Source organism: Myotis lucifugus, unplaced genomic scaffold (genome assembly GCF_000147115.1).
Source record: "Myotis lucifugus unplaced genomic scaffold, Myoluc2.0 scaffold_37, whole genome shotgun sequence".
NCBI lineage: Eukaryota > Metazoa > Chordata > Mammalia > Chiroptera > Vespertilionidae > Myotis > Myotis lucifugus.
This window is the reverse complement of record NW_005871085.1, coordinates 4,614,149-4,638,425: the sequence shown is the minus strand read 5'-3', so window position 1 is coordinate 4,638,425 and position 24,277 is coordinate 4,614,149. Positions and strand designations below refer to the sequence as shown.

Sequence of the window (24,277 nt, the reverse complement as noted above, 5' to 3'; positions counted from 1 at the left end):
GGCTTCGTTTTTAAGCGTAAGAATAGCTTCAGGAACACCTTTTACTTCTCCACCCTATGGCCTGTGAAATTGCCAGGGTTTAATTGAACCTGCCATGCTTTTCTTTTGTGGAAGACATGGAGCATCCTGCACACCTACCTTCCACTGGTGTTCCAGGGAAACCAAGTAGCAATGGGGCAGGAAGGAGGCAGGAGACTGGTCGTACGCTGGCAGGAGTCCTGCTGCCCACTGCCTTGGGGAGAGGGTGCAGCCCCTGAGCAGGGGCAGCAGAACTCCTGACACATCTGTGGGGAAGCCCATAGGAAATGCAGGCTTCCTTCCACTCACTCCCACACTCTTTCCTGGGAGGGGTGGCCTGTCCCCACATGCAGACAGAGGAGTACCAGGATGGGAGTCAAGAGGAAGAGAAGGTACACACATGCATTCATTTAGCCAGTCAGCCAACAAATGAACAAGTAAACACATACATGATGTGATGTCAGATTATGTGAAGAAAAATATAGCAGGTAAGAGAGTAGGGGGAGGGTTATTTCAAGTTTGGGGAGAGGGACATGTAAACAGAGACCTGCATGAGCTGAAGGAGTGAGAGGATATATGGGGGAAGAATGTCTCTGCATATTTACTACTTGGTTTTAGCTGTACAATCGCCCTGTGGATGAGGAATAATTATTCCCATTGTTATGGATGAGGGAATCTGTATGGCCCCCAGCCCTGCCATGTTGCCATGTTGCTGCCTACTGACCTTGTAAATGTTTGAACATGACACTTAGGTACCTTTGTGTTGGAATTTTTGCTTAAGTTTTTGGGCAGACTGGTATGCAAAGACATTTCTAGGTCCCTACATCTCTATAGGATCGTCTAATCCCGATGCAAAAATCTGGAGAAAGATTCAAGTAACATTCATTGTGATGACAATTTCCTCAGCCATAAAAAAGTATATGGATAAAGGTATCTATGTCATAGGGTTGCTGTGAGGATTAAATTAGACTATGGGTATAAAATACCTGGCAAGTGTCAGTTTTATAATGAACTCTCAATACTAATAGCTGTTGTTAGTGTCGATATTCTAGATCTGCATGAAACTGCTGCACAATCTTGGAAAAGTCACCTAACCTCTGGCATAGAGCCTGGCCCCTAGTGGACATTTAATAAATAATTATTGAATAAGTGATTGATCGATTGAATGAATGAATGAATGTGTTAACCTTAACGGCCTTTGGTTTCTGCTTTGTAGAGTGAACAAGTTAGATTTAAAAGTGGTAATGACAACATATTTACACCATGCCATTACAAGTCCTTCTACACGTTGGTCTATTTCAGCCAGTTTGAGGTTCAGAAATGGAAGAGAATCTGCCCATGGGTATAGAGTAAGTCTTAGTGCTATTATTCTTCATCCTACCATAACTGTAAACATGGATTATTTAGCTCACTCAAGATTTAATTTGCTAAAATGATGTTGGCTCTTCAGGTGCTATTGTGCAGCTCTGTTGTTGGCAAATCATAGTGGAGTTCACAAAACCTTAAAGATGGGGGCCTTTAATACCTTTATGGCAACAGACCTGACATTTATAATGAAATCTGTTCTGTCGATGCCAGTGCAGTATAGAGAGCAGAGAGAGGCAGGCTGGGACTGTCATTTGGTATGAAAGAGGTGGGAAATCTTCCTCAGATGGCAGAGTTTGCCAAGCAGGAGCCCGGTTTGTGAATTGAGAGGTAGCCTGAACTAAGCCCTTAATCCCTTACAAGTGTCTAGTCTCTTCAAGTTTTCAAAGCTCCTTCCTGAATATGATCGCATTTGGGCCCAAGTGTATCAAGCAAAGTAGAGGGGAACTCAACAGGTGGATCTAGCTGAAGGGCCACTTCAGAGAGACCAGCTGGCATCCAGGCTAGTGGCCTGGGGGCTTGGTAGTTTCCAATCTCCAGTTATAGCTCAATATATGTAAGCTGGGCAGGAGACAGGCCTGCCTCATGAATTGGCACACATTCGGTAGCAGTGCCAGAAGGCCTCTGTGCAGGCCCAAGAGACCAAGGCTACTCTTGCTGGGTTCTTTCCTTGAGGTGACCTATGATAATGAAAATCAAAGAAAAGCCCAAGATAATTGAATGGTGTTGAGTATTAGGTCTGACTGATATAGAAGGAAATGAGTCATGGGGTTAGATGCCTAGAGGATCTCTAGGAAATCAGAATTCAGCAGTGGGTCTAGGCAAGTAGCCCAGGCCAACCTGTAAAGAGTGAGGGTATTGGTGCCCCTTTTTAACATGGACAAGTCTATACAGCCTGTTGTGTGTTGATAATACAATGATGAGTAAATATATATGATCTCTGCCTTCATGGAGTTTACAATTGAGACAAGAATTAATCACATATCCTATATAATAAAAGGCTAATATGCAAATTGTCCCCTCAACTGGGAGTTCAACCAGGAGTTTGACCAGGGGGGCGGGGTCGGCTGGCCAACTGCCCGAGGCCCCTCCCCCTTGTCGGCCTGACCTGATTGACCCCAATCAGGGTGGGTCGGCTAGACCCCACCCATGTGAATTCCTGCACGGGGCCACTAGTATAGTTATAAACCATAAAAAGTGCTACAAGTGAAAAGTCTTAGAGAACATAACAACATCTGATGTGATGTCCAAATTTAAGGTGACACACTGAGGAAGTGATTTTTGAGATGAGATATGAAGGGTAAAATATGAGTGGGGCAGGAGGGAGGTGGGTAGAGAACATCGCCCCAGAAGAAGAACAGTGGGAGCAAAGGCAGAAGAGGAGTATGGCATGTTTTTGAACTGAAAGAATGCAAGTGTGGCTGGAGCAAATATATGAAGGGAGGGAAAGATGATGCCTGAGAGGTTGGTGGGCCAGACAACACAGGGACCAAGGGCCTTCTAGGCCGTGGGAAACATTTTAATTTTTTTACCTCACAGCATTGGGAAGCCACTGAGTGAGGGAGTCAGGATCAGATTTGCATTTTGAAAGGTATCTCTGTTGTGTCAGGAATGGTTTGGAGGTGTGCCAAGCTATGCGTTCAGAGACACACCATGTCGTAAGTGTTTCCCTCCACGTCCTGCGTGGTTCAGGGTTCGGGTCTGGAAGAGGAGCTGCACACAAATGAAAAAGAAAAGACACGAGATAATTTGGGAATATTGGGGGACCAGGCGGGCAAGTCCAACTCAAGGAGAAGGACTTCCACTGTGCTCAGGCCTCACCAAGCTTTTTATAGTGAGAGGTAAACAAGGTAGTGGTTACCATAGTTACACAGTTCTTGTGAGTTTCACTTGTTTTGACCATGGTTACACTTCCTGCACTTCCTCAGCCCATTAGCTTCCCAGATAAAATCTAGGGAGTGTTATAAGTTCAAGCCTAATTATGCTAAGAGGACTGTGCCCTCTAAGCTGGGACTTGTTTGTGACTTTGCCAACAGGTCAGTCGGAGGCTTCACCCTATATCAGTTTCCCACAACACCAGCCAAGAGCAGGCAACAGACAGATCTAGGTCTGGAGAAGGTTGTCGGTTAATATAAGGCAGGTATCAAAACTCATTGCAAAATCCTGGAGCTCAGAACAGGGCTCTTGCGAATAAGGCAACTGTTGAGAGCCAGGCCCTGGTCTGAGAGTAAAGAACTGAAATGTCACTCAATGTAACCTGTCAGAATCTATCAGAAGGAGAGGATTTCTGCAGGAAAATAATTCCAGGAAAGGTGCTCAGTAGTTTCTCTTGTGTCTGTTATCTCATTTACATTCTCATAGCTACCATCTGAGGAAGAGCTATCTATTATTCTCAACATTTTACAGGTAAGGAAACTGAAGGTTGGAGAAGTTAGGTGACTTGGCAGTAGCATCTGCTATTAAATGGAGCCACGATTTGTGCTAAGTCCATTGGGTTCCAAGCCCCATGCCTCCCTACTTCACCACTCTCTTTAAAACATGGCATCTAATTTGAGGAAAATAGTAAGCCTAATGGAAAAGACCTCAGGAAATAGCTGATTCTGTAACATAACTAAATTGCCATGGAATTCTAAACAGAACTTTATTACAATTTTGTGCCAAAGGTCTAAATTGAGCCTCAGGTCCATCTGACCCAATCTCCTTCTTCCAGAAATACATATTAAAATTGGAGTGAGAGCCCAGAACAGTCAGGTTCTGTCTCAAGTCACTTGTGCCAAGATTCCAGTTGAAATTTTTAATTGAGTTCAAACCCCTATAAACGGGGGTGCACTAATCCGAGTGCTGATTAAGCTTTCATTCTTGCTGCTGAAACGCTGTAGCTCTGATCCCAAGCTCCCGCGAGGGAGCCGCCTATTCCTTGTCACACGGTGTTGACTTTCCCCTCCAGCAGTGGGGGCTTCTTGCTGGTGGTAATGCCGAGAAAAGAGAGGAGTAACATTCCTGCTTTACTTCCTAAAGCTCTCAGCCCAGGGGGGTCAGACCTGGAATCATGCACTTTTAAATTTTCTAAATAGACAGAACGTACACGTCGCGATGGCTGACTGGCTGTGGCAGCGTTCTGGCCTTCGGCTATGGAGCCTCATCATGAGCTGCATGAGAAATCCACATTAGGCACTCTTAGTGGTCAAAGAGCAGGCTCAGTGGTGTCTGGAGAGAAAGCTTGTGTTTCATGGGAAGACCGTGGACTTTGTAGGCACAGTTGGGTTTGAATCTCAGCATTGACTGAGATTCTGGAGTTCTGAGACTCTGGAGTTCGCTTAGCTGGATTTGATCCCCAGCTTCTATGTCAGTTTTGAGGAAAGTGACCAGCACAGTCCTTGACACATTTGCCAAGAGCCAATTAGTTTATTTCCTTTCTATTAGTTCAGCCAGAATACCCTCCTTCTCACTCATAAGCCCTTAACTCCCCCATTCAATGGGTCTGCCACCTATACTCTTCCTGGGGACCTTATCCTCACTCTGCATACCCACCTTTGTCTGGAAGGGAAACCTGTCCTCAGGCTTCCCTGCTCCTAGTGGCCTCTGCATGTAAGCCGCCACCTCCATATGAGGGTGGATTTCCCACCGGTCTTGGTTGGGCAGGTGCATGATGATGCAGGAAAAGGCCAAGAGGTAATAAAGGAACAAGTGAGAGGATGAGGCGAAGGATCTGGAACCCCAAGAGTTCTCTCAGCCATTCCCTTAAACTTTTAAACTTTCTAAATAGACAGAATGTAATCCCTGCCTCCATCTCTGCTATCGTAATACCACAACTACCTCTACTCTTACAACTGACACTACGAGAGCGATTGCTAATAACACTTGTACCACTGCCACTAGTACTACTGTTGCTCCTGCTTCTATGAACATCAATGCTATTTCTACTGCTGCAATATATGGTTATGACTCACTGCTCCCCATGTTACTACCACCAATGTAGTGACGGCTAGCCGATGCTCACGAGTGCCCTCATCAGTAATAAGCTTGCCATGTGCCCTGTGCACAGGCACAGTTCTATAAGGGCTTTCATGTAAAATCTCACCTACTCCTATACCAACCCTATTATTTAGGTGCTATGATTGTCCCCATTTTATACACAAGGGAACTGGGGCACCAGAGAATTTAAGAAATTTGCTAGAAATAGAGTCTAGCTTTGAATTCAGGCAGTGTGAGCCTAAAATCCTTTCTATAACATTAATAATAAGCCTCCTGGCTGGCATGCTCCCAGCTTTAATTCCTGAGAGTGGGTTCCCCCAGCCCCTTCCACCTGCTTCTACTGCATGCAGTCAGACCCTTTCTTCTTGCTAGCAGGTGGGTTTTAGAATGCTACTTCTGCCAAAACACTTACAGTAATTAATGTCTACATATCTGGTTGCCTTACTGCCCCCTTCTCTGCCCCTTCCAGCCTGCTGCTCAATTCAGCATTGAGCTTTTGTAGATCAGAGATTGTGTCTGACTCACATCTGGGGCTCCAGTGCTTTATACAACCTTGACCTGCTGAATTAGTAGATTAACGGATGGATGAATGAACAAAAGAAGAAATGACTTCTAGGTAATCAGAGTTCACCAACAACTGATAGGGATGTCTGGGAGATAGTGAGCTCCTCCCCTCCACAGATGTTCCAACTCAGCACCCCGGTCCCTGGAGATATGGAACGAGATGACCTTTCAAGTTTCCTCCAAGTTTAAGGGATGGTAATTCCATGAGAAGTACAATTGGCTGCTAAACCTCTCCCCTCTGCATCCTAGATGTGTTGTTTTTTCAATGAAAGGAAGTTAGGTGCATTGATATTGATGGGACATTGTCGTGCTGAGGCCTCTGAGCTTTCAGACTCCTCTAATCGAAAGCTCCATTTGATATATAAGAGGACTGAGATGTGGACAAGTTAAAAGCTTGCCTGACGTGGTTATAGGCAGAGCAGGAATAAAAGCACCCCTGTCCTGAATGCCATTCCAGGGCTCGTTCCATTCAAGCCACTTATCAGCAAACTGGTCTTCTGAACCCAAGCTAACTTCTAGGAAACATACATGCCAGTTTCCTGCCTCTAGGTAGCAGAGCAGCTCAGCTCCCTGAGACAGAGGGTTACCCAGTAAGGATTTGAAATCATCCCTGGTCATGGAAAGTGGTCAGCTACCTTATTTCATAGTATTATCTCAGTCTCCCAAAGGCCTTTCTCCTCCTAAAGTTGCTGTTTCCTTCTGCTTGCAATATTTCAGCTCTAGGTGCAATATTGTGACAGGACTAAAGCTTCCCTCTTTGAAAACCAACATTTTAGCAGCCTCTTGCTGTTCAGTTTCTTAACGTGCCCAAGTCTGCCTTCCTCATTCATCTAACCACAGGAGATCATTATCCAGTGACAGAGTTCTGTTCCACTATCATTATCCTGTAATGAGAATGCCTCATGGGATGGGGGAGGGGCAGAGGTGGGTTCTGAGGGGTGGGCAGAAGCAGTAAAGATCCCGCAGACTTCAGAAAACACCTGTGCATTACAGGTGCCCAATAGATATGTCTTATGGCATAATGGTGTGTGTATGTATCACATGTATGCACACACATAATATATATAATGGCATATATATATATATGTGTGTGTGTGTGTGTGTGTGTGTGTGTGTGTGTGTGTGTGTGTATATACATATATATATACATATATATATATATACTCATAAAGATAACAATTTCTAAGTACATTAAATACTTTGTTACGCAGCATCCATTCCCCCTTCTGCTAATAGCACACTGATCCTGCTTGGAGGAATCACTCAAGTATGTGGTTTAAGAGGGACACCCACATCTGGAGTCAGAACTGAGACACATGACGGCCTCATGCATTAATCAGTCAGCATATTCCATCCATCCCCTCAGGCTGCAGAGTCGTACTGATGTTGGATAAGTATATTAATTGGAATTTGTTGGGGAGCTATATATAGAGAGATACAGCATATACTGGTATATAAGGTAATTATCTAGGAAACACTATTGGCTTTATGTCTCCCAAATTTATCCTTTTTATTGCTCTTGTAAAATCCCCACTTTAAAATACAAAACAAACTAAGACAGCCCTCCAAAGTAGTTTACTCCAATTCATCGGTTGCTGAGTGCGTTCCAAGTGCTGAGGACTGTGAAAAGCACTAGCGGTGAGAGGTGAACAGGACACGGTCTCCTGGGTAAGTCTTTTGCCCACAGGAGACCTTGTCAGAAAATCGGGAGCTATGTGCGCTATGGGGAAAGTTGCAGGCCCAGCTCAAACATTTGCAGGGCTCAGGTGAGAGAACAAATTGAAGCTGACAAAGCACAAGTCTATATATTTATAAGTTATAAATCTAGCTAACAAATTGTTAAAATATATACCTATTCTCCACAACAAACACACTTTCCATAATGACAGAATAGAAAGATGCTTTTAAAGCTATAGTTTTTATGTGATGAAAAGTTGGCAAAATATCAGAGAAATATGACTGTAATTCCTGTTGTATATGTCTGGATGTTCTCTTGTCAGAGAAACGGGCGGACAATGTTTGTGTTAGTAACACTAAGAGTAGAATTGGAAGGTAGAAATCATTTATATTTCAGTGGCCCCACGTTCACTGATAATGAAGAAAATGGGTTATTTTTAACACAGGAAATGCTTGTGCTTAAAAATGAATTTTCTCGGGAGAGTTGGGTTTTAGATGCCCACAGAAGTATGTACACAAACATACAGTTGCAAAAAACTAAAGCTAGACTATTTGACCAAATGCAGAATTCATTGAATGCCAGTTGTAAGGGACTGTAATGAAGTTAAAAGGAAATTGGGCCTGGTCAGCATGGCTCAGTGGTTGAGCATCATCAACCTATGAACCAGGAGGTTACAGTTTGATTGCCAATCAGGGCACATGCCTGGGTTGTGGCCTCAAGGCAGCCAATCAGTGATTCTCTCTCATCATTGATGGTTTTATTTCTTTCTCCTTCTCCCTTTCTCTCTGAGGCCAATAAAAATATATTTTCTTAAAGTAAATTGGACTTGAAAAAATATATTTAATCATGGATGCTAGGAACACAACACAGGGATGTTAAAGTATTCAAACATTAAAAGCATCTCAGTGCTGATGCTGTATGTGCTAAATCTAAATGAAAACATGAACTACGTGCCCAGACCTATATTATTATTCTAATTCAAATATTCTTCTAGATAAATCCTGGCGAGTTGAAATGCAAACAGTCAGTTATTTTTATAGTTGCTTTGAACTTCCTCCAGATCCACAGTAGGGAGCCGTCACTGAGTCATCCACAGACTCTCCCTGTGATGGGTGGGTCCTTCTGGGACAATCAGAGCAGCTGCTCTACCAGACCCAGACCCAGACCCGTTGAGATCTTAGCCGGCCAGTGCTCACTTTCTAGACAGGAGCCCAGCTAGCTAGCTCTGGGCATGTCCCTGTGGTTCAGGGGGAAATTTCCAGGTTGAGAATCAGATGACAGGTTTCAGTTGTGCCTAAACCATAGATGGGCTGGAAAACCTCAGAAAGCTTCCCTAATTTCTCAGAGCCTCAATATATTCACCTGTAAAATGGAAAAGTTGAAAAATCACTCTTTCTGTGCCACGAGAATCCTATACATACTCTAATATAATAATTGTTTTATATTTTTTGGGTAGAAATGTTTTGGACTATATGTTTAATTTTTGACTATATGTGTAATTTTGACTATATGTTTATTGTAGAAAATGTTATAAATACAGAAAAATATATCAGAGGAAAATAGAACCCTAATGCCATCCACAAAGATAACTATCATTAATATGTTGATGATCTTCCTGACTAATTTTTTGCATATATGTATGTATAGTTGATAACATACTACATCTAGTTTTATATCATTTAACATTTGTGAACAGTTTACCACAGTATTTGAAATTATTTAAAAATACTTTAAATGATTAATACTCTTTTGAAATGATGTACCCAGCTTTATTTTAAATCTCCTAGTGTTTATTAGTTTAGATGGTTCTAAATTGCCATTATTTTTAATAACATGGCAATGAATGATCACATTATTTTGTAGCTATACAAGCATCACCCTTCTAAATTATGAATAGCAATAAAATCATGTTTATCTTTGTAAGTTCAGGTAGAGCATGGTACCTGGAATAAACCAAGACCTCTAAAAATGTGTGTTGAGTAAATGAGTACATGCATGAGTGAGCGGACACCAGTGACTGTCCTTTCTTCCACATTTCTGCTTTCTCCAGAGGTGTGGGGGATTCTCTAGCCAATTGCGATAGGATAGTATGGCCTTCCCTTTCCAGGCAAATGGTTAGCATTTTCCTCTCACTTCCACCCTACAGTTGTGGCAAATAAATTTCTTTCCTGAAGCTCAAGGGTTAATGAGCCTTTTTATTGGAATGCAATCTCTAAAGCCATCATTGACTTTACTCACATTTTGCCTTTGCCATGATCCACTTCACACATTCATGTCAAATGAGAAACACCTTAATAAGTAAGTTGTTAATGATCTAATTAAAAAGAACCATTGTGGAGCACTAGCAAGAACAGGGGCCAGAGGAGGCACCTTGGTCTCTTCAGAGAAGAGTAGATATTCACAAAGGCACTGGGGAAGCCTCCCTTAAAGTAGGTGGGCTCCGCCCTCAAAAATCTTCCCTGAGCAAAACAATCTTAAAAATAATGATAATACTAGTAATAGGTACCATTTGTTTAGATTTTTAGAATGTACTTACTAATGCTCTAAATATGCTGTTTTATTTGATGCTTATAACTACTGATGAAGAAGATAAAGAATATTAGATCCACTTGACTTGTAAGGAAATTGACTTTTAAGGTTAAATAACCTGAGTACAATTAGTATCATTGAACTTTGTAGTGTTGAACAGTCACATGGCTGTGGAGCCAGACAAATATGAATTTGAACTTTGGCTTCACCACAACTTACAAACTGTGACACTGGGAAAGTTCTTTAACCTCCTCGAGGCTCCCTCAGCTCATATGTAAAATAAAGGAAGTAATAATACCTAATCCAAAGGCTGTTTTGAGGATTAAAAGACATATCACAGTTATGCATTCACCTGATACACAGCAAGGGCTCAATAAATGTTATTCCATTATTACTACTTTTATTGTTATTATAATTATACCGTTGGGATAGTCATTGGTGATTATGATGGTAAAGCCTAACTCGGGCTGGGACACAGGGCATCTAAACTGTGAGCTCCTGCTCTCCGAGAGCTCCCAGTTTAACCCTGCACACAGCCACACAGCCAGTAAATAACAAAGCTGGGCTTTGAACCAAAGCTGTGGAATTTTAGAACACTTTTTGCTACCTACTGCATCCCTCCACTGCAGCATGTGTCTGATATTGCCATCAAGACTGTGTCTTCTCCACTAACCTGCATCCTTCCAGGGGAATTCTGTGTCCCTCCTTTGTGTCCCCAGGCCCAACACGGGTCCCGCCATGGAGTCTTCCTGAGTGTTTGCTGTCTCCAACCAGAGGTCCTATGTTAGTTAGGCCATCTATCTATCCCTTGCTTCTGCCACAGTAAGGGCCACAGTTCCAATGTTTTTGTCTTTCTCTGTGTTCCATTCCCCATCCCCCTCTCCCCATTATGATTCTGCTGTGAGTGATTCCCTCTGTCATCTCCCCATAAATTGATGACTGGGGCCTGCTGATGCACTGAGCCACATGGCTAATACATCAGCTAAATGGATGCCGAAAACACCACCTGCTCCTTCAGGCAAATGGCACTTTGGAAAATGGAATGTGTAATCAATAGAATTAGCCTTAAGTAGAGCTCCATACCCGCATCCCAGGGCAGGGCCTTGGCAGGCAAACAGTAGGGAGATGGTTTTTATTGTCGTCGTTTTAATTTTTTAAACCCTTTCAAGGCACATGGCGTGGCACTTGCTTGGCCAGCTCTGTTGCCACTGTTGTAGTCAGCATAGTATCCTCAGTACGCTGCCTCTTCCCTGCATGTTCAGCCCGAATATCCCAGTCACCTGGCATTTCCGTCCTGTCTCTAGGAGGCTGGGAGCAATATTTGGTTTCCAATGTGCTTAGTGAAGCACAGGCAGTTGATTGCACCCTAAACAGCAAGGAGTCTGAAGTCAGGCAGGTCTGGTTGGGACCTTAGGCAAAGGCACTCAACTTTTTGGAGCATTGGTTTTCTCATCCATGAAGTGGCAGTAACTATTCCCACCTCACAGTGTTGTTTAGACAATCATGCATGTGAGTCTCATATGGAAAGGTACTTTGTAAACTGTGAAGCCACATATGAAAATTAATCACTATTATCATAATCACTCCAACATATGGATGGGAGCATGAACCCCCTCTCTATTTCTCGTTGGAATGTACCTGTCTGGAGAAGTGGGCTTGCAAGTGTGGCAGAGAAAGCCTAAGGTCAGGTAGTCACTGGCCTCACTTGATCCTACTTTTTCTAGAATTGTGGGGAAAATTAGAAAATAGAATGCTGGAGCTAGGAGGGAACAGATAAGTCATTGGTGAGACTACTCCCTGTACTTGTTACAGGTAAGGAAACCGAGGTCCAAAAGGGAGAGAGATTTGGCCAGTTTCACACTGTGAATTAGTAGCAGAGAGAAGAATGGAGGCAGGTGTCCTTGTCTGGATCCAGGAGTCTTTCCATGCAGCTTCCAGGCCAGAAAATCCTTAGGCAAGCACAGGGTGTGAGGACAGGCATATACCTGCAGGGCCTGCCTGCATTCAGCCAGGAGTCTGCCCTCGCTCTCCTCACTGTGCTCCTAGCACCACCTGGCAGGAGCTCTTCCCCACACCCATCCTCCTTCCAGGGAGCAAAGGTTTCTCCTGCTGGCCACAGGGCTACACATACCAAGCACCTTGGTATAGGGAGCCCCTTCTCAGAGTTCTTACAATACTTGTCTTTATCATTTTCCTGGCCTCAATTTTATATAATCTGTTAATTTTATGCAACCCAGTGTGGTCACTTAAGTTGCTCGTCTGTATTAACTAATTTAATGGTTCTCAACTGCAGGTGATTTTGTACCCCCAGGGCATTTGGCGATGTCTGGGGACTCTTTTGGTTGCAGTTACTGGTATCTGGGAGGGGCAGTTACTGGCATCTAATGGGTAGAGGCCACGGATGCTGCTAGACATCCTGTAGTGTATAAGACAGCACCTCACAATGAAAAACTGTCTGGTTCAACATTTCAATAGAGCCAATGTTAAGACATCCTAACCTAGCCCATTTGTAGGCTTCTGCCTTTCTTTGGCCAGTGCATCAGTGTTCTGTGGGCTCTCTGTCGACTTGAATGTCTTGCTGTAATACTCTCAGTGGATTCAACATAGCAGCATCTCAGTAAATATGGCTTTGTTGGGGAATGGATCAATGAGCACATGACTCAGGCCAGGTGTGCAGGGGAAGGAGCACTGGACTATGAGCCCAGAGACCCACCAACAAGGTCAATGTAAGAGTTGGAGTAGATGAGTGACTTTCACGTGGAGCCTCAACATCTCACCCACTGCATCTGTTTTATACTGTGGATTTTAAATGTAATTTCTTCTGTACAGAGGGTTTTCACAGTTTTAAACATTTATAAACTACTGAGATAGTTCAACCCTAAGATACTTTTAGAACAAAGTCCCCTTGAGGACTGCTCAGAGAAGGACATACATAATGGTTCTATTTGTAATGGGCTCAGAGAATGCCTCTGTGAGTATAGTTTAGAGTCTTCCGTCTTGTATTGAAAACTGACCTACCTGGCATCCTAGTTTGGAAACTGCCCCACTCAATCTCCCTGTGCCGGTGCCACAGCAGTGACATCTCCTAGGGCCTCTGAGTGTTCATGCCAGGGGTTGGGGGAGATTCCTGCCCCTGCTCCCCACCTCAGGCAGCTTCCTCTGGCCACAAAGGAGGGCCTATGTCAAGTGCCAGCAGGAAATGGCCACTTGGCAGACTTAAACCCCAGAGCCTCTATATGCTGGGAATACACCAGTGTAGGAGCAGGGACTACCTGTGACCTGACTCAGTGAGATGGTCTGACAGCGCCTGAAGGAGCAGCAGACAGGGAATCCAGCCAAGGGCACCGAGCAGAGGCAAGAAAGAAACCAAGGGAAAGACTGTTCAAGAAGAGAGCAAGAGTTTGATGTTAGTGATGAGCGACGCTGGTTGTCTCTCAGTGAGTATATGTTCAATAAACATACACTTGTAATTATTATTAGAATTGTCATTACCATCATTATTCACAAGTTGCTTAGGTTTGCAGAGGCAGGAGCAGGATCGAGCCAGTAGCTTAATATAACCGTCAGTGTCAGGTGAGCTATTTCTGCTCATGGCATGCTATTTGGCACAAAAACACATTTTACTCCAGTCACTCCCACGTTTGCATGGTTCATGTGGGAAATTGGCACCCAGAGAAGGGCAAGGGTGTGCCCCAAACCCCACAGCGAGTCACTTTGGGAATCAAAACACACTGAACATTGTCCTAAGAGAGTGAGGAGAAACAAACACACATAAACAAACAAATGAAGGAACAAATAAAGGAACAAGCCCTTCCTAGCTCTAGCCTTAAGCAAGGAGCTGGACCTCACTAGGGGGTGGGGAAATGAGACCCCCACCCCCACAGTCGGCCTGTGAGCATGACCAGCAATCCAATAAGGCAGTAACCCGGCTGCGCCATTAGCTCATTAGGTGGAGGCGAGAGTCTGCATTGATCTGTTTATCTCTCTTGCCCGGCTGCTGGAGAAAGACCAGCTGTTTCCCTGAGAGCTGCCTTTCCTCTTGACTCATCACAGAGCACCAGGGGAGTCTGCGCCTTGTCCCTTTCAAGCTCAAGGTCACTGGAGTGCAGAGCAGGAGCCGGTGCCTTCTGAGAGCTCAGACAGTGCATCTCCTCCCCCATCCTTTGAATTCTCCCCTAGTGACCCCTTGTGGATGTGAAGAATGTGTTAGGAAGCGCTTGAGTTTGCAAGTGGACAAATCTTGGTTTGAACCAGTCACTGCTATTTGCATACTGGCTCTATGACCTTGAGGAATAAGTTCTCCTCTCTGAGCCCCAGTTTTCTCATTTGTAAAACAAAGCTAATATCACATGGGTCATAAAATCATAAAGATCCACTGAGGTAAATCTGTGAGACGACAGGCACAATGTCTAGTTCAGTGCTGGGCACCTAAGAAACATCAGCAGATACCTGCCCTGCCATCTCTGAGTCACAGTGTTCTTTCAGGCAAAAAGAATAGTATGTCTACCAACCAGGGTTCACTCATGGGGGTTTTGTGAGATTTGTGGGAAAATATAGCTATTGCTGCCAAATAATGCTATTTATAAATAGCTCAGTCAGGATGGACAACATCAAGGATGTATGATTTTCCACCCTGAATGCATCTGGTTAGACTTTTTAGCTAGCATACATATCTATTGTCTCATGAATGGCATTTTACTCTTGAAAACTAAATTGCCTAACAAGGTACAAGTTAATTTAATTCTTTAAAAATAGAGAATGATTTATCAAAACACCAAGCATGTGACCTCTTGGTCAAGTAATAATGGGGCCTAGGACATACTAGGTAATAGAGGCAAAAGGTTTTTCCAAACTATTGCAATGATATACTTTTTATTCATTACATGTTTCCAATTTAACTAATATCCCACTTTTGATCTTCTAATATTTTCCTTCTTTTTATGCTACTGCCCAATTCTTAATTTAATACTATATTTAAACTATAAATATCCTCATTGTAAAAATATATCAAAGTAGAAGAATTTAAATTGCTGCTAATTCCACAAGTTAATCTGTCACTGTATTTCTCATGAACTCTTTCTTTGGGTTTTTGTACATTTTTAATAAAATGGGTGTCATACTGTATTTTCCTTTTTTCCACTCAACACTATATCATAACCATTTCCCATGTTATTAAATATTATTTATAGGGATGATTTTAAGAATTACATAATATCCCACAATACATAGTATCCCACAGTGAATATTATTTAAACATTTTTTCTTATTGAACATTTAGGTAATTTTCAATTTTTTACTATTACAGTGTACATATGTTTCTGACTCTGGAAATTTTTTTAGAATAGTATTCATTCCATCCTTGTGAAAGGCATTGACAATAGTTGATTGATTATCTTTAAAGAAAAATGACCCCCTTCCAGACTTAGTTTGCTTGTTATTTTCTTAGATAGAGTCTGGGATACCCCCTGGTGGAGATTAAAGAACATCACCCAGACCTGTCTCATATGCCCTGATAGGGGAATTCAAAGACTCTGGGTGCACAATCTTTGGAATTTGGCATATGCAAAGGACTTGTCTCTCATTCCTCCTCTCTCACACACACGCATACACACAAAACAACAAGAACAACAAAACTACAGGAAATTCAAGTGTAATAACCAAATGAAAAAATCAAGGAAGCTCAGACCTAACATTGTTTCCAATTTGAAGCAAGGTCACTGGCCCTGCCTAGCTGCCACCCTGGTGACTGTAGCATAAGGATGTTTTCTCTGTGGATAGATGTGTCCTAGACGAGAACTCTGCCCGTCAGGACACTAGATGGAGCCTGATGGAAAAGTGTGTGCTCTACCTGCAGTGGAACCATTTTCTCTGCACTCTCCTTTCCAGGTCTCACAGAAAACCTCTCTCTCTGGTATTCTTCAGATAAGCTGCCCTCGATCAGTCATTCATCAAACATTCACTGAGCCCTTGCCCTGAGCCTGCTGTCAGACACAGCTGAGTCAGACACAGTCCCTGCTGGGAAGGAGCTTCTGGGCCAGTGGGAGAGCCGCCAACTTACCAAACTGCCCTCCCTTTACTCACTCTTACTCTCTCCAGACTCCAGGCTCCAGGCCCAGCAGTGTAGCCTGGCCAGGCAATGTACTTCTCTATTGCCTTGCTTTGTTCTTGTCGTTTCCTCTCTCAAGAAGGCCCTTCCTTTCTATCCCTCCTTATATAAATCTTGCCTCTATCAGCCCAATTTAAATGCTTCCTCCCCTGGGAAGCCCTTCTTGATTCTTTCCACACAGAAGTCCCGTGTGACTCCTTTAATCCTTTCGTGCAGCAGCTCTCCAGCTTTAGTGTGTGTCGGGGCACCTGGAGGACTGGGTCCCCTCCCAGTGTTTCCAGTTTAGTGGACCTGGGGTGTTGCCTAAGCAGATGCATTTCTTTTTTAAAAAAAATATATATTTTATTGATTTTTTAGAGAGGAAGGGAGAGGGATAGAGAGTTAGAAACATCAATGAGAGAGAAACACCGATCAGCTGCCTCCTGCACACTCCCAACTGGGAATGTGCCTGCAACCAAGGTACATGCCCTTGACCGGAATCGAACCTGGGACCCTTCAGTCCGCAGGCCAACGCTCTATCCACTGAGCCAAACCAGTTAGGGCGAGCATGTGCATTTCTAACAAGTCCCCATGATGCCGATTCTGCTGCCCATGGAGCGCACTATGAGAACCACTTGCCTTAGTGCTTTTGAGCACTAAGAAGTGCCAAGCATCATGCTACATGCTAGTAACATTATAGTGACCAAGAGAGTCCTTGTCCTTCAGGATAGAGCAGGTGGGGGCAGGGGGAGATAAACGAACAGGACAACACCTCGCTGTGCCAGAGGAGTGTAAGGAGTGCTCCTGACCCACACATACAGGTGCGACTGTCCCTTCGGAGTTGGGAGGGCTGAAATCTTCCCAAAAGGGATGGCGTGTGAGCTGCCCTCGCAGGATGACTAAGACTTCACATGCATCAAGGCACAGAAGTACGAAAGGACACAACATTTCAGAGTTCTACAAGAGATTCATGGGTGTGGGGCCTGGGGAGGATGGACAGTCCTTGGAAATGTGAATGTGATAGGAGATAAAGTTGGAGAAGTCAGCATAGAGGCATTGAATGCCATGCTAAGATGTGATTTTAACCTTCAGATAATGAAGAAATAATAAAGAAATCAAACAAAAAGAACATGGTATAGGTCTCCTTATGGAAGAAGCAGTCTGACTGCAGGGGAGGTTTAGGCTGCCAGTGGCACATCTGGAGGAGTGAGGCCAGCGTGGAGGCTGTGGAACTGTCTAGGCAGGAAATGATGAGCATTGTACTGAAGCATTGGGGTAGAGAGGACACGGCAGATTTGGGAGACCTGGACATCTCAGGGGAAATGCAAGGTCTTTGGAACCATAGCTCAGCCCTTCTTCCCTCCCACTCCTCCTCCAACCACCTCCCCAGCCTTGTTTGCTTGCCTAGCTCCTATGACCTGGTTCTGCTGGTCTCGGTAGTAGATGACACACCTCCCCATGTCTTGGTCTCAAATTCCATTTCCTCTCAGGAACTATAGTCCCGCCTCTTCCAAATCTGTGCTTCTTATCAGATCTGTGGTTTGGTCCCTGCTTTGTGACACCATCTTAACTGAGGAGCCTTAGGCCATTCAGTTGGACCACGTGCTCTCTCAGATTTCTCATCTATCAAGTAGGGAAAATAGTACTTCTTGGCTGCCTTCATTACTGTTTTTGTGAGGATCAAATGCCCTAATACTAGTAGATGTGAACAAGCTTTGATGTGTTACTATTGTCATGAACCTGTTTGGAAGCCACTTGCAAAAACTAAGAATCGCCATTTTGACAAAATTGATCTTGCAGTTTGTGCAGAATCCTATAATTTAACCTAAGGAAATTAAAGTTATACAACCAGGAATGAGTTTGCAAAAGTAAGCCAAACAGCACCAGAAATCAAGGCATCATTTAAGAACTTTGAAAATGATGTTGCTATTTAATCACTCAATAAGTATTTATGAAGACCTATTCTGTGCCAGGCATTAATCTTAACACTTGGGATACATCAGTGATCAAAGTGCACACCCTCCTGAAGCTTATAGTTTACCAGCAAAAACAGACAATAAACATAAGTGCATTGAATAGAACATTAGAAGGTAGCAAATACTATTTTAAAAAAAACAAAAGAAGACATAAGGTGATATTTACCTCTTTTCTATGATATACTTAGCTCATTGTTGAAATGTAATACACAAATAAATACTTCCTTTGATTTTGCTTATTTTTTCTTAATACATGATAATTAATGAACCCAGATTCACTAAACAAAACTTAGAAAATTCAAGAAGATAGAGTGAAAATAATGATGGTGGTGATGATGATGATGATGGTGATAAGAAGAAATCTCCCCTATACACATCATCCAGAGATAGTCATTATTATTATTTGGGTGTGTATCTTTTTCTGAGATGGTTATACAGGGTGGGGAAAATGTAGGTTTATAGTTATTTGTATGGAAAATAATACAATAATTAATGAATAATAATATAAGAATAAACTCTGTTTCTTGTACTCATAACTGTAAACCTATTTTTGCCCAAACCTGTATTATTTACAACTATGATCCCTATATGTTTACTTTTTCATTCATTAAACTTCATTGATCATCTCACATGCAGAAGGCTCCCTGAGAGGCATATGGAAAAATAGAAAAATGCAGATTTGGGATACAGTCTTTGTTCTGCCTTTCTCAGCCATTTGGCTTTAAATAAGTTATTCAGCTTCTGGAGTCTTCATTTCTTTATCTGTAAACTGGAGACTGTGATGCCTTCCCCAGTGCTGTCCTGAGAATTGAATGATTTAAGTGAGATAGAGCTGGACTGCACCTGACACACAATCAGGACTTAATAAGTATGGATTCCCTTCTCTTTTTTTCATTGACTTAACACATTATGTATTTGGCCTCATGCTAGTGGGGCCATTCTCCTGGAGTTTAGCATCTGGCTGAGTCAACTATCCTAGGAAAGAAGGAGTCGGGAAGAACATCCCCCCAAACTGAAAAGTAAATAGGAGATAGTCAGACAGACTTAGGGAAGGATAGTCCAGGCTGGTCCAAGACCCCAAAAGCAGGAGAAAATAAGTACTGGAGAAAGTCACAGCAGTTCGGGTGGCTGAACGTGGTTGGGGAGTGATGAGAGAAGTCAACTAGGGGATACCAATTACAGGCGGCTCAGCTCCTAAGAACAGTATTTCCCTGAAGGAATCTGGGCAGAATCTGCATGGGGAATTGGGGCTTTAGGACCAAGCAGAATCTATAGAAATAGTTCATTAAAAACTTGGCCTCATGACTAATTAGGATAGTTGTTTAGTGTAGATCAGAGAATACCCCAGCACGTGGGTATCACATTTCCCAAACTAATAACCTTGACTCAGTCTAGTGAGAAAATTTTTGTCTCATTTGGCAATTTACAAATTGCCAAATTTGTAAGGTCTTATAGAGATTTAAAAGTTGTACTAACACCTGTTATACATTTAACAAATTCTCTTTAAGGAAGAAGAATAAGAATACCCTCTTTCTCTCGTTCTCCACACACGTACTAAGCAGAGGCTTGTAGCCAGGCCCATGCCAAGTTTAGGAACACAGATGAAAGAGTCCCCGCTGGCGAAAGCCTCAGGCCTAGTGAGGAAAACAGTCAAGTAAACAGACAATGGCAGACAGTGTGAGAAGTAGGATAAGTGCCAACACGGGATGCAGAGCAGAGCACAGGTAAAGGGGTCCTTAAGGAACAGGAGGCTCACGATGTTACCTCAACCACAAGGTTTCTCTTGGCTCTGAAGAAATCCTATGATTCAACTTTTAACAAATTTTTCCTTTCTTTTTTTATCAAAAGGTTATTGGCAAACCTCTGAGTAATACATTTGGATTATTACGGGAGATCTGACAGTCTTGATGGTTATCAACAATGTCCTTTAGTCCCACAAAGCTGATAACCAGAGAAAATGACTCTTGGAATATTGTTTATCCCTGCCACTGAGACAAAAAAAGGAAAATCACACAGTTGTTTTTTGTTTGTTTGTTTGTTGTTGTTTTTATGTTTGGGATACTAATGTTCTCCTTTTTTAAAAAAATCATTTAAAATATACTGTAGTCCATATATAATTTATATGTATATAGATATTACAGTTTCTTTATCCATTCATCTGTTGATGGACATTTAGGTTGTTTCCATAAATAATGCTGTAATGAACATGGCAATGCAGATAGCTCTTCAGTATACTGATTTCACTTATTTTGGCTTTATACTCAGAAGTGGGATTGCTGAAATGTAAGGTAGTTGTATTTGTTTTTTGTTTTTTTGAGGAGCCTCCAATAATGTTTTCCATGGTGACTGTACCAATTTACATTCCACCAACAGTGCACAAGAGTTTCCTTTTCTCTACATCCTCACAACACTTACCTTTTGTCATTTAATAGAAGCCATTCTAACAGATGTGAGATAGTATCTCATTGTGGTCTTAATTTGCGTCTCCTTGATGATTAGTGATATTAAGCACTTTTTCATATACCTGATGGCCATTCATATTTCTTCTTTTGAGCAATGTCTTTCAAGTCCTTTGCTCATTTTTAAATTAATTTGTTTCTTTGCTTTTTAGTTATATGAACCCCTTATCTGATATATGGTTTATACTTTTTTTCCATTCTATAGGTTGCCTTTTTACTCTGTTAGTTTTCTCTGTTGTACAGAGCTTTTTAGTTTGATGCAATTCTATATCTCTATTTTGGCTTTGGTTGCTGTGATTTTTGTGTCATATCCAAAAAGTCATTGTTCAGACTAATGTCACGAAGCATTTTTTCTTATGTTTTCTTGTAGCAGTTTTATATTTTCAGGTCTTACATTTAATTTGTTAATCCCATTTTGAATTGAGTTTTGTATATGATGTGAGATAAGGGTTCAAGTTCATTCTTCTACATGAGAATATCCAGTTTTCCAAATACTTTTTGAATGGAGTATTCTTTTCCTATTGTGTATTATTAGCATCCTTGTTAAAGATTAGTTTACTAGCTGTATTTACTTCTGGGTTTTCTATTCTGTTTCATTGGTCTATATGTTTTTTGTTGTTGTTTTTTTTTGCCAGTACTATACTATTTTGCCAGTACTATACTTTTTTTCGAGTACTATACTATTTTGATTACTGTAGCTTTATATTTTGTAATCAGGAAACATGGTGCCTACAAATTTAAATAGTCTAGAAATTTTAACATTAATTCACAAACACAGGATGTCTTCCTTTTATCTATGTCTTCTTTGATTTCCTGCATCAATGTTTTGGTTTTTTTAAAAATATATTTTATTGATTTTTTACAGAGAAGAAGGGAGAGGGATAGAGAGCTAGAAACATCAATGAGAGAGATCGATCAGCTGCCTCCTGCACGCCCCCCAGTGGGGATGTGCCCTCAACCAAGGTACATGCCTGGAATCGAACCTGGGACCCTTCAGTCCGCAAACTGACGCTCTATCCACTGAGCCAAACCGGTTCGGCTGCATCAATGTTTTGTAATTTTCAGTGTACTGACCTTTCACTTTTTTTGTTGTTTATTCCTAAGTATTTTATTCTTTTTGTTGCTATTGTGAATGGAATTATTGTTTTCTTAATTTATTAATTTTCTCTTTGAATAATTCATTGTTTATATATAGAAACAACTGATTTTTATTTATAATATTGTTTCCTGCAATTGTACTGAATTTGTTTATTAGTTCTAAATCGTTTTAGGGGGTTTTGATAGTGTTTATGTGCCTAGATTTTTTTCTAGATTTTTGTTATATGTACAAGGCCATAAACTAATGCGTAACATGGCCACATTTGGGCAAGTACCTCTAACTTGTCTTCATCTTTTCTTACTTCAGTGTACTTTGTTTTAACACTCACTATGGTAATTCCTTCACTTAATACTTATAAAACATTGAAATTTCTAGGACTTCGTTGTGATGGTAAAATAACAGGCCAGAATATGATAAATTGAAACATTCCAGAAACTGAGGGGTGAAAGTTTGCTCAAATTATTGGATCTATTGTCATTTTTTAAATCTTTATTGTTGAGATTATTACAGATGTTCCTCTTTTTCCCCCCATTGCCCCTCTCCACCCAGTTCTCTCCCCATCCCAGGCCTTCATCTTGCTCTCTCTCTTTTTTTGGCACCCCCATAATTCAAATGTTGGTATGCTTGAAGTTGTCCCAGAGGCTCCTTATACTATCTTCATATTTTTTAATTCTTTTTTCTTTTCTGATTGGGTATTTTTTTGCTTCCTCATATTTCAAATCATTGATTTGATTCTCAGAATCCTCTTATCTACTGTTGAATCCCTGTATATTATTCTTTATTTCAGTCAATGTATGCTTAATTTCTGACTGGTCCTTTTCCTTTCTTTTTTTTCTTTTTTTGCATTCTCACTAAGATCATTGAAAGTCTCACTAACTCCCTTGGAAGTTTCTAGAAGATTCCTGAGTAACCTTACAACTGTGGTTTTGAACTCTATATCCAGTAGTTTGCTTTCTTCCATTTCTTTCATTTGTGAAATGTTTCTTTGTCTCTGCATTTTGGCTGCTTCTCTGCATTTGTTTCTATGTATTGGGTAGAGCTGCTATGTCTCCTTGAGTTGGTAGAGTAGCCTTGTGTAGTAGGTGCCCTATAGGGTCCAGTGGCTCAGTCTCCCCAGTCACCTGAGCTGGGAACTCTAGGTGCACTCCTTTGTGGGCTATGGGCACAGTCTTGTTGTAGTTGAGACTTGATTGCTGTTGGTGTCACTGGGAGGAATTGACCTCCAGGCCAATTGGCTGTGAGGACCAACTGCAACTACAGTGGGAGAGCTGCTATGCAGGACACACCCCTATGGAGCAGGACTTGCTTCAGTGGGGCTTTAGTGCTTACTGAGACTGTCCCTTGAGTGTGTTGCTATGGATGTGTATAGAGTTGTAATCTGGTATGGTCTGACACTGACCACTGGGTACATTGGTTCTTGGGTCTCCATGAAGGTGCAAAGTCAACCACTGCCTGGGGCCACCCAGCAGGAGCTACACAGAGTTCTGCAGATTTCTCCTCTTTCTATCAATTTTGGAAGTTCCCAGATGAGGCCCAGCTATGAATCAGGCTGGTGCTGGGCCTTTTATTGATAGGTTTGGGGCTCCCTAACCCAGCTGTAGCTTGTTTCAGATATTTTAGGCTGAGCAAGGACAAGCCATTCATATGCAAAAGCTGCTGCACACAGCTGAGGTGGGGTTGTAAATTGGATGAGGAGGGGTCTTAGGGAATCACCAGGGCTGAGCAAACAGAAATGGCTGCCAGTCAGCCCTGCGACCAGGGAGGACCCAGCATAGGAACAATGATCCCTGCAAGCACCTCAGTCTGGGAGAAAGCCGCTCCTGAGTTCCTGACCTGATGCCAGACAATCCAGTTCTTCCTCATATGTGTCTGTGTCCCCCAGAGCCTCACCCTGGAGCTGGAGCTCAGAGGAAGTGAGACCGTGTAAGTTTGTGCTTGGCCTCTTTGTAAGGAACACCTGGATCTCCAGCAGCCTCAGTGGTGCTGAGCCCCAATCCCTGATGGTTTGTATAGCCCAGCCCATAGTTACAAGGACTTCTCTTCCCAGCTCTGGGTCCCTGGGCTAGAAATCTGGTGGGGGGCCGGGATTCCTTGGTTCTCATGGGTGGCCTCCACAGAGATGATTTCCCTCCTGATTAAAAAAGGGACACACTTAGGTGTGGGACCAGCCAGTTCTGAACCTCCGCACCTCCTATCAAGTCTCAGTGTGTTTTCTTCTTTACTTCTCTAGTTGTAAGACTTCCGTTCAGCCAGCTTTCCAGCCGTTCTGGATGATGGTTTTTCTGTATTTTAGTTTTAATTTTGATGTGGTTGTGGGAGGCAGCAAGTACAGGCATTTACCTATGCTGCTATCTTGGTTCCTCCTCCCAGTTGTCATTTTTTGATACCAAATTTCTGCTGATGTGAGGATGTAAGATACTACACTCTTACCACTTTGATCTCTATAATTTTTATGTGTGTTTTTATGGTATAATTTCCAAGGTATGGTGATTTCTTTTTCTGAGTCAAGAGATACGGCGCATACAGACA

At 42.3% G+C, this 24,277-nt stretch overlaps 1 protein-coding gene across 1 annotated transcript in view; it reads left to right on the top strand.

The window, feature by feature from the left end:
- Positions 1 to 24,277, top strand: part of AGBL4 (ATP/GTP binding protein like 4) — an 887,859-nt gene that overhangs the window by 547,218 nt on the left and 316,364 nt on the right. The gene's annotated exons all lie outside the window — the stretch shown is intronic.